The sequence below is a fragment of the Piliocolobus tephrosceles genome, unplaced genomic scaffold (assembly GCF_002776525.5).
Source record: "Piliocolobus tephrosceles isolate RC106 unplaced genomic scaffold, ASM277652v3 unscaffolded_44817, whole genome shotgun sequence".
NCBI lineage: Eukaryota > Metazoa > Chordata > Mammalia > Primates > Cercopithecidae > Piliocolobus > Piliocolobus tephrosceles.
Genome location: NW_022329662.1, coordinates 27728 through 38760, shown reverse-complemented (window position 1 = coordinate 38760; position 11033 = coordinate 27728).

The following is an 11033-nucleotide window of genomic DNA, read 5'->3' as shown; positions in this document are numbered from 1 at the left end:
TCCCTCAGGCTCTGGGCGGGGCTTTCAGGGCTGAGGGTGTGGCCACACTGCTCCTCACTCCAGCTCTGAGTGGAGCTTCTCAGAGGTGAGGGTGTGGCCACGTGGCTCCTCCGTCACACTCCCTGGTTTGGGCTGCTGGATTAAGTTTTGGTTCTGTGATCAGGTGGCCAGTTGTAGCACTGGCTGTTTCCTTTGCTGGGAAGGACTGCCCAGGACAGGTTTGGGATAAGAGAGGATCCTTTGGGAACCTTAGCTTGAGCTACATGGCCCTGAATCCTAGCAGACCTAGTAAAAAGAAAAAAAAAAAAAAAGGTTGGGTGCCGTGGCTCACGCCTGTAATCCCAGCAGTTTGAGAGGCTGAGGTGGGCAGATCACGAGGTCGAGGTTGAGACCATCCTGGCCAACATAGTGAAACCCGGTCTCTACTAAAAATACAAATATTAGCTGGGCATGGTGGCGGGTGCCTGTAGTCCCAGCTACTCAGGAGGTACTCAGGAGGCTGAGGCAGGAGAATGGTTTGAACCCGGGAGGTGGAGGTTGCAGTGAGCTGAGATGGTGCCACTGCACTCCAGCCTGGCGATAGAGTGAGACTCCGTCTCAAAATAATAATAATAATAATAATAATAATAATAATAATAATAATAATAATAATAATAATAATAATAATAATGGTAGCTGCCAGTTGCTGAGCCCTTCCTGGGCGTCAGGCATGGACTCTCACCATCTCCTCACAGACCCTGCTGTGGAGGGCATGTTGTCAAGATTTCCTGAAAGACGGGGCTCTGGGAAGCCGGTTGTTGCCAGACCTCTGGCTGAGTCACTAGGGCATGTTGAGCTGGGACTCCAGCCCCGTACTTCCAGTTCCACGGCGTTGCCTCTCCAGGGGGCCTGAGCCAGGGGCACCTGTGGGCAGAGGCCTTGCTGGCCTCCTGGGTCCCTGAGGACTTCTCCCGGGACCTCTTTGTTGCTTTGGGTTTGATAACGAAGAGCTGAGGGTGACCCTGTCTTTTTTGTAGGTTTGTGCCTCATCTGCGCAATGGGCATCGAGCCTATAGGACCAAGAGTCAAGTAAGTGTCCCTAAGATGAGGTGGCAACCTGGGCGTGCCCTGGGTCAGAGTAAGAATGTTTCGGGGACCCTGGACATCCTATTTCCCATCGTCCGCATCCTGCAGTCGAGAAACCTGCAGGCCACAGGGAGAGTCTCTGTCCACCCACTATGAGGGCATCTGAGCCAGGACAGGAGCCCAGGCCAGTGATGCCGGGTCCTGCAGGGGCTTTCCCTTCTGCTTTGAGGGTCTGTAGTTGGGATTTCATGTAGATTGCAGCCTCTGGAAGCACCCAGTGGTGCATCTGTACCCTCCTTTGCTACCTGGCTCGGACCCAGGGCAGGATCAGGGTGCATGGCCGGCCAGACACCAGAACAACATGTTCTATCACAGCAGTGGGCTGCCGTTCCGAGGCTCCTCTGCTAGGCACTATGCTAGGTCCTTTTACATATTCACCTCTCCATCATACCTGGATGTTTGCATCCTACAGATGAGGAGGCGGGCCAGGAGGCTAGTGAGGACAGAACTAGAATGCACCTCAGTCCCCTGGCTCCCGGTCCCCGTGCTAACCCACCCACCTGGCATACAGTGCTGTTGAGACCAGAGAATTTAGATCTTTCCTTTATTTGACAAATGTTTATCCCTGAGCGGGCCTGTGGACCAGACACAACTGAGCCTCTGTGCTTTGCCACTGAGCAGCTGAGTCTGACCCACTGAAGAGGATGACGTGCACATGAATGATGGGCTCTTCCTCAGCTGCCCCTGGGGAGCCTGAGGGTCCGGGTGACTCCCTCCCATTCCACAGATGTGGAAACTGAGGCTGAGACAGGTAAAGAGATGAAGTATTAGTTTTCTGGGGTCATTGTAACAAATTACCACAAATTGGGACCTAGTGGGGAGGCTTAAGGCAACAGAAATGATTTTTTTTCCCAGTTCTGGAGCCGGGAGTGTGAAATCAAGGTGTTGGCAGGGCTGGACTCTGAAGGCTCCTCAGCTTCTGGTGGCCCCAGGTGCTCCTTGGCCTGTGGCTACATCACTCCAGTCTCGGCCTCTGTCTTTATCTGGCTTTCTTCCTGTGTTTCTGGGTCTCAAATATCCCTCTGCTTTTACTTGTTTTATGTTTTGAGACAGAGTCTTGCTCTGTTGCTCAGGCTGGAGTGCAGTGGTGTAATCATGGCTCACTACAGCCTCAACCTCCTGGGCTCAAGCGATCTTCCTGCCTCAGCCTCCCGAGTAGCTGGGCCCGCAGACGCCCACCACCACACCTGGCTGCCTTTCTTTTATAAGGATACCTACTTTAGGGTCCACCCTAAATCTAGGTTGCATCTCTGTCAAGATCTTTCACTTAATTACATCTGCAAAACCCAGTTTCCAGATACGCTCGCCAGCACAGGTTCCAGGTGGACATGAATTGTGGGGGCCACCCTTCACCCCACCACAGATAATGTTAAATGACAGCAACTGTGAACTTGGGGCCCAGCTGTAGGTCTGTTCCCTTATAGCCCCCGTCCCTCTAGCCCCACTGAGCCCAAGCTTGGTTTTTGCAAAGGAGCAGGCCTGGCCTGGTTTATTCTGGATTGAGAGCAGTTTTTCTGGATGTTTCTAAACCTGCCTTGGGTTTAAAACTAGCCTCCCAGTGTCTGGCAACCCGCTAAGCTGCTCATTCCCTGGGGCGCTCATCGGAGTCTTCGTGCTTTTTGTTTTCTCCCTTGATCTGAGCTCACAACAGCTTTTACTGATGAGCTTTCAAGGTATTTTTATTGCTGAAACTGCTTTAGGTTCTTCTAATACATCGGCACTGTTCCAGGAGTGCCGCAGCCCACGGGCACATTGGCCTCACAGTGCCGGCACAGATGAATGGATGTTTATGGCGCTGAACAGCCGTGCTGAGATGCTGCTTGGTTAGAAATATTCTTTCCATGACAGCCCATCTTTCTGGCCTTTGTTAATGGGGCCAGAAATATTTCTGGCGGCTCTGCCATTTTGTGGGAATCTTGTTATCGCTCTGACCTCCTTGTCTACCCCGTCTCTGGTTACATTACGAAGCTCACAAATGTGGCCTCGGTGGCTGCCAGTCCCAGCCACCTCTGCCTCCTGCGTCCTTGTCCCCTACCCTTCTTGAGATGGTGTGTGACTTAGAGCTTGTGTTTTCTCCTTCACTTTCGTGGGGTTTCATCAGAGGCTGAGGAGCAGAAAGGGAGGAGGGTGGGGGGACTGGGGGACTTTCAAAGCAGTGTCTCCCCTCTCTCCATGTCTTTTTCTTTTTTTGAGATGGAGTCTTGCTCTGTCCTCCAGGCTGGAGTGCAGTGGTGCAATCTCGGCTCACTGCAACCTCTGCCTCCTGGGTTCAAGCAATTCTCCTGCCTCAGTCTCCCAAGTAGCTGGGAACACAGGTGCCTGCCACCATGCCTGGCTAATTTTTTATTTCTATTTTTAGTAGAGATGGGGTTTCACCATGTTGGCCAGGCTGGTCTTGAACTCATGACCTCAGGTGCATCCATCCGCCTCAGCCTCCCAAAGTGCTGGGATTATAGGTGTGTGCCGCCGTGCCTGGCCCCCATGTCTTTTTATTTGATAAAATACTGGGGAGAAATGGGTTATGAAATAACAGGTGGGATCGGAGGGCTTTTAAAAATTGCCTGGGGCCAGGAATGGTGGCTCCCACCTGTAATTCCAGCACTCTGGGAAGCTGAGAAGGGCGAATCACTTGAGGTCAGAAGTTCGAGACCAGCCTAGCAAACATGGTGAAACTCCATCTCTACTAAAAATACAAAAATTGACCTGGTGTCATGGTATGTGCCTGTAGTCCCAGTTATTCGGGAGGCTGAGGCAGAAGAACTGCTTGAACCCAGGAGGCGGAGGTTGTAGTGACCTGAGATCGTACTGCTGCGCTCCAGCCTAGGCAACAGAAGGAGACTCTACCTCCAAAAAAAAAAAAAAAAAAAAAAAAAAATTGCCTGGGTACTTTGCACTTTGCTTCCCATTGTCTTGGAAGCCCATCCCTCCAGGTAACTGGGAATATTCTGAATTTTTCTATTTTCCAAATTGATGACCCCATACTGGGCTTTACGTAGTGAATTTTCTCTGTGTGCATGGCTTATTTGTGCAATAATCCAGAAAAGCGCTGACATGGGTTTATTGATTTGGCAGGTGCTGCTTGGAGGTCTGGGGAGTGGTCTCTGTGCTGGTCGGCACCTTCATCTTTGGGCAGAGCACGGTGGCAGCGGTCTGGGAGATGTTTTGATGGGCAGCCAGTGCCGGGCAGGAGGGGGCCCTCCGGAGGCTGACCCCACGTGGCTGCTGTGTGCGGCTGGGAGACCGATGTCATTTGTCATCATAAAGATACTGGAGAGACTGATGCCTCTGCCTCCTCGGGCTGCTGGTTGGGCTCTGCTGGTTCGAAGGGTTTCTGGTACAAAGGTGAGGTAGGTTCTTATGGCTGCTGTGATAAGTGACCACCACCGCATTCTGGTGGCTTAAAATAACAGATGAGGCCGGGCGCGGTGGCTCACGCCTGTAATCCCAGCACTTTGGGAGGCTGAGGTGGGTGGATCACAAGGTCAAGAGATCGAGACCACCCTGGCTAACATAGTGAAACCCCATCTCTACTAAAAATACAAAAAATTAGCAGGGTGTGGTGGTGGTGCCTGTAGTCCCAGCTACTCAGGAGGCTGAGGCAGGAGAATGGCATGAACCCAGGAGGTGGAGCTGGCAGTGAGCCGATATCATGCCACTGCAGTCTAGCCTGGGCGACAGAGTGAGACTCTGTCTCAAACAAAACAAAACAAACAAACAAAAAACCAGATGCTTACTGCATCACAGTTCTGGAGGCCAGGAGTCTGAAATCACATGTCATTAGGGCCATAGTCCCTCTGTGGGCTCTAGGAGAGGCTCCCTCCTGTCTCTTCCAGGTTCTAGAGGTGGCCGGCACTCCTTGGCTTGTGGCTGCCTCACTCCAGCCTCTTCTCTTATCTTCCTGTGACTGTCCCCTGTGTATCCTGTGTGACCAAATCCCTCTCTTAAAAAGATACCCATCATTAAGTGAGCTCCTCCCACCCCCCTATGTAGTATGATCTCATCTTACGTTGATTGCATCTTGTATGAATTAGGACCTGCAAAGATGCAATTTCCAAATAAGGTTATGTTCACAGGTTCCGGGGGTTCAGCTTCAATGGATGTTTCTGGGAGACAAGATTCGGCCCATAAAAAGGGAGCTAGGGGCTGAGGCCTACATAATTGGCTTCGGACTGTCAGGACCAAGGGTGTCAGGCGAGGATATTGCACAGGGTTGGGAAGCCCCGAAGGGAGTGGAGGAGGCGTGGCTGGCGATGGTGACAGACTCAAGCGGTTCTCTGGCCAGGGCGCAGGAAACGCCCGAATCCTGCCCTTGGCTGTGAGAGGCCCAAGGAGATGTATGCCCAGAACAGGCCACAGCACCATGCACTTGGCCCATGCCCCACGGAGGGTGGATGACTCCAAGGAAACTGCGCTTTCCTTCCCACCAGCTGGACCCAAAGAGCCTCGAAGCCAAGTGGACTATTTGCTCTGCAGTTCTCCTTGGTGGCCTCCCCAATTCTGGGACAAGGAGTCATACTGGCAGCAGAGAGTGAGAGGAGGGAGACCAGAGGTCTGTTCCAGGACCTGGGTAAAGAAAAGGAGGTAGCTGGGCACAATGGCTCATACTTGGAATCCCAGCACTTTGGGAGGCTGAGGCAGGCAGATCACTTGAGGTCAGGAGCTTGAGAACCAGCCTGGCCAACATGTTGAAACCCCATCTCTACTAAAAACACAAAAACATTAGCTGGGCGTGGTGGGGGGCGCCTGTAATCCCAGCTACTCAGGAAGCTGAGGCAGGAGAATCGTTTGAACCTGAGAAGATGGAGGTTGCAATGAGCTGAGATTGTGCCTCTGCCCTCTAGCCTGGGAGACAGAGCGATATTCCATCCCAACAATAATTTAAAAAAAATAAAATAAAAGGGCAGGACACGGAGAGGCAGACAGGGACCCAGCTGCTCCTTTGTGTCCTCCCTGGCATTGACCCTGCACAGGCCCCGGTTGCTAGATTAAATTCAGGTCACGCTTCTCTGCCTTGGGATGTCCTAGAAACCAGCAGGGTCAGAGTCAGGGGAGGTTGGGACTGACACCTGAGGATGCCTTCCTCAGGGTAGCCAGTAGGCCAGGCCCTTCCTGCTGTCATGTGGTATGATGTACGTGATGGTGCAAGGCTGGTGGTGACTGGTCCGTATTTTTTTTCAGCTTATCCACATGCATGAGTTTTCAAAATTGAGATAGAAGGTGTATACCATAAAGACTCACTTCTTTAAAGTGTACAATCCAGTGGTTTTTAGTGTGCTCACAGAGCTGTGTGGCTGCCCCACTAATTCTAGTCCATTTTCATCACCCTCAGAAGAAACTCAGTGCCCATTACCAGTCACCCCCCCATTTGTCCCTCCCTCCCGCTCCCAGCATCCGTGCAGCTGTCCTCAGTCTCTGGATTTGCCTGTTACAGGCACCCTCTCTGAACAGCCTCACATGTAGATGGGCCTTTGTGTGTGTCTCCTTTGACCTAGCATAATGTTTCTAGATGTGCCCATTTTACAGGTTAGGCAACTGAGGCTTGGAAAAATCCAGGCTGCGTGTCCTGCAGGGTACAGAGATCAGATCAGAACTCATTTGGGGTTAAATTCTTTTCCTTCCCACTCTACATGCCACGCTGAGGAGACACCAGAGGTGGGGGGCAGGGGGTGGGAATAGGTGCCTGGCCCTGGGGCTCCTGTAGCCTGGCTGCTGGGGGATGGGGAAAGTGTGGCTGCAGGTGTAGACTCTGACCCTGTGGGGGTGTTGGGAGGGTACCCAGGACCCTTCTCTGACCAACCTCACTGTGACCTGTGAGACCCTATGTTCAAGGGCCACAGCATCTTCCCAGGCAAGGGCCTTGGGAATTGGAACATGTGCAGGCAGATTGCTCTGTTTTTATTTTTATTTTTTGACGGAGTCTCACTCTGTCGCCAGGCTGGAGTGCAGTGGCGCGATCTCGGCTCACTGCAATCTCTCCCTCCTGGGTTCAAGCAGTTCTCCTGCCTCAGCCTGGGATTATATGCACCTGCCACCACACTCAGCTAATGTTTGTATTTTTAGTAGAGGTGGGGGGTTTTGCCATGTTGACTAGGCTGATCTCGAACTCCTGACCTCAGGTGATCTACCTGCCTCAGCCTCCCGAAGTACTGGGATTACAGGTGTGAGCCACTGTGCCAGGCCTTATTTTTATTTATGTATTTATTTGCGGGGAGAGGGTCTCACTGTGTTACTCAGGCTACAGTGCAGTGGTGGCACTATCACAGTTCGCTGCAGCCTCCAACTCCCAGGCTCAAGCAATCCTCCTGCCTCAGCCTCCTGAGTAGCTGGGACCATAGGCATGTAGCTGGGACCACCATGCCCAGCTAATTTTTGTATATTTTTTTGTAGAGTCAGGGTCGTACTCTGTTTGCCGAGGCTGGTCATGAACTCCTGGCCTCAAGCAGTCCTCCCACCTTGGCCTCCCAGAGTGTTGTAATCACAGGCGTGAGCCATTGCACTGAGCCCAGATTGCTCTAATGGAGAATTTATCACCCTGGAGTGAGAGGTGAGGCTGAATAGTCATTCATTTCTTATTTATACCTGTCTGCTTCTGTCAGGCTCTGTGGCCCTGGCCAGGAAGGCTGGGGCTGTGCTAGTACTATTTATGGAGAGTCCTGAGATATCAAAGTGAGGCGGGGTGAGGGTCATGCCATCAAAGACTGTGTGTGAAGTGGCTTTGGAGTTGGACGGTTGGTTTTGAACACTGGCTCTGCCATTTGCTATCTCATAGCCTTGGGAAGTGTGTGAACCTTTTTGCAGAATCAATTTCCCTACCAGCAAAATAGAGCAGGCTTACTCAGTACGGAGCGGGTCTCTTGTGAGGATTAAAGGCGATGATGGATCCAGAGTAGCTGATGGGATACGTCGTACACAATGGAGACCCAAGCAATGTAGCTTTATTCCCAGAAGACAAAGGTTGTGATTGGCAAGGGGTACCTGAGTTTGCTAGGAGTCAATGGGAAAAGGGAAGTTAGGAGGTTGAGGACTCGTCCCAAAGGAGGCAAGCACCTCAGGAGGCAAGGGCACTGCACTCAGTGCTAAGCAGTGATGCTGGGGCTCTTTAAGGGGTGACTGAATGTCATTACTCAGGACAAAGGCTTCTATCTTGATTCTATGACAGGTTGATGTGATCCTCCCATGACTGTGTGCAAATTACCATAATGCAAGGGCACACTCATGTAATCGCAGTGGTAGAAGCTGGGATGTCACCTTCTAGCCAGATGTCTTCAGGGGCCAGGTGACGGTGTGTAGGGCTTCCAGCACACGGGCTGTGGGGCTGGCAGGTGACTTGACTCTGCCTGCCACTTACCAGCTGTGTGGCCTCGGCAAAGCCTGTTCCTAGGGTGGTGACTGCAGGAAAATCCCTGCCAGTGCTCTCCTCGGCCTCAGCACCCGTCCTCTGGATGTCTTCCAGCCTTCCAGTTCAGACCTCTGTGTCCTTTTCTAACATGAAGCTGTGGACAGCCCCTCCCCCCCAGGATTGCTGTGAGTCTGAGCTGAGGTCCTTGCAAAGCCCTCTACACAGAGCGTATCCTGTTGCAGCACCTGGCCAAGGGTGACAGCTGTGTGTCAGTGGAGAGTCAGAAGTAACAGCTTTGAACATGGCCCGGTGATGCTTCGTAGTGCAAATGCCTTGTGCTCCTGCTCTGAGCATGGTAGGCTGCAGGGGAGACCTCTTTCCCTTGGTTCAGGCCCCAAGCGCCTCAGGAGGAGTTACCCACCCGCAGATGCCTCCCAGGGACAAGGGGCAGGTTTTGAGCCGGGCCTGGTGAGTATTCAGCTCTACTGGCTAAGGACAGGTTGTGAATTGTTTTTGGGAGTGATTTGAGATTCTTAAATACTGAAATGCAACTCACATAGCATGAAACTAACCATCTTAAGGCATAGAATTCAGTGGCCTTTAGTCCATTTGCAGTGCTGTGTCACCATCACCTCCATCTAGTTCTAGAACATTCCATCCCGAGGAAAGCCCCCTGCCCATGAGCTGTCCCTCCCCTTTTCCTCGCTTCCATCCCAGAGGCAGCCAATCTGTGCTTTCTGTCTATGTGGATTTGCTTATTCTGGATGTTTCATGTAAGTGGAATATTAGACGCCATCTGTTGTCTCTGCCTGCTGTCACTCAGTGTGGGGTTTTTGAGTCACCGATGGCCCAGTCCTTCACTCCTGTTGATGACTGAATGATAAGCTGTTTGGAGAGACCGCATTTGTTTATGCCTTCATCGGCTGATGAGTGTTTGGATCGTTTCTACCTTGTGGCTATGGTGAATAGTGCCCTTATGAGTACGTGGGCCACGTGAGGGAGCGGATGCCTTTTTCCATTTCAGGTAGAATATATCCCTAGAAGTGGAATTGCTGGGATACGGTACTTCCATGGGTTACAGTACTTTGCCATTAGCATTTGGAGGAACCTGATTCTGATCTTAATGGGTTAATCTGAAGCCATGCTTCCTCGTGGGTTGATGCTGTGTGGCGCAGGGGTTGGGCACAGAACTCTGGGTTTGGATCTGACTTGAGCCAGCTACTTGCCGTGTGACTTCTGGTAAGTTACTTGTCCTCTCTGTCTCCGTCTCCCCACCTGCCAAGAGCAGGACAGCCTAAGGAGCGTGGAGGGAGATGGGCCTGCCAAGTGCTTGACTGTGCCAGGCTCTGAAGTGTGAATTAAGTGGGAGCTCTTAGAGCTTTTAGGGTTGAAACATGTTCTTGTCACAGCCCATCCCTGGCCACTCAGGTTCTGAGGGCCCCTGAAGGCTTTCAGTGCACTTGGGCTGCAAGCAGCAGAGCTACCACCCCCCATGGAGGGCTGGGTAGATGTGACACGTGGGAGGGGAACATGCCCAGCTAAAGAAGGTTCCTCAGTTGTACCCCAGAAAGCCTGAGCCCTTGATAAAGTTGTTAAAATAGCTGAGCTGGTTGGAATGCACCAGCCTGGCAGTGGGTGGGGCAGCAGGAGCCTGTAAGTGGCATTCTCGTGCACCAGGCAGTGAAGCCCCTGATCCTTCAAGAGGAGGGGGCTTTCCCCCACCGTACAGGTGAGAAAACAGGCCCTGAGAGGCTGGTGTAGGGACATTCAGCTTGGAGATGCATGGATGGTTCTTGAACCCCCTTTGCTTTTCCTGCAAGCTCATGTTGTGTTTCTGGTTTTGCAGCAGCGGGCATCACACCCTGCAAGGAGGTGGCAGGACCCAAGGGGGAGGGACCTGCCCTGGGAGCAGGGGTTTCAAAGCTCCTGGCAACTACAGGGGGCTGGACAGTGTGGGCAGGGACGTCGCTGGGTGGCGACAGTGTTAATAACCACATGTGGCGCTAGCCAGTCCTCAGGGCTCTGTGCAGGAGGTAGAAAGGTGCGCATTCTGGGTCCTGCCGCCACCCCAGGGCCTGGCCTGTGATGGTCTTGGCTCTGCCCTGGTTTAGGAGAGACCCCCACCACCCTCCTTTGTCCTTTGAACTTTTGTGTGTGATTTTTTTTCTTTTGAGACAGAGTCTCGCTCTGTCGCCTAGGGTGCAGTTGTGTGATCTTGGCTCACTGCAACCTCCACCTCCTGGGTTCAAGCGATTCTCCTGCCTCAGCCTCCCAAGTGGCTGGGATTCCGGGCGTTGTAGCACCACACCCGGCTGATTTTTATATTTTCAGTAGAGACGAGGTTTCAGTGTGTTGGGCTCGAACTCTTGACCTCAGGTCTTCCACCTGCCTCGGCCTCCCAAAGTGCTGGGATGACAGGTGTGAGCCACTGCACTGGGCCGTGAGTGACTTCTTTCCTGCCAACCAGGACTGAGAAATAGGAAGAAGTTACAAAGCTTCCAGAATAAGACTTAAGACGTGACTTGCAGTTCACAGTCGGGCTCTCCTGCGTTGTTGAATGGCTCATGCA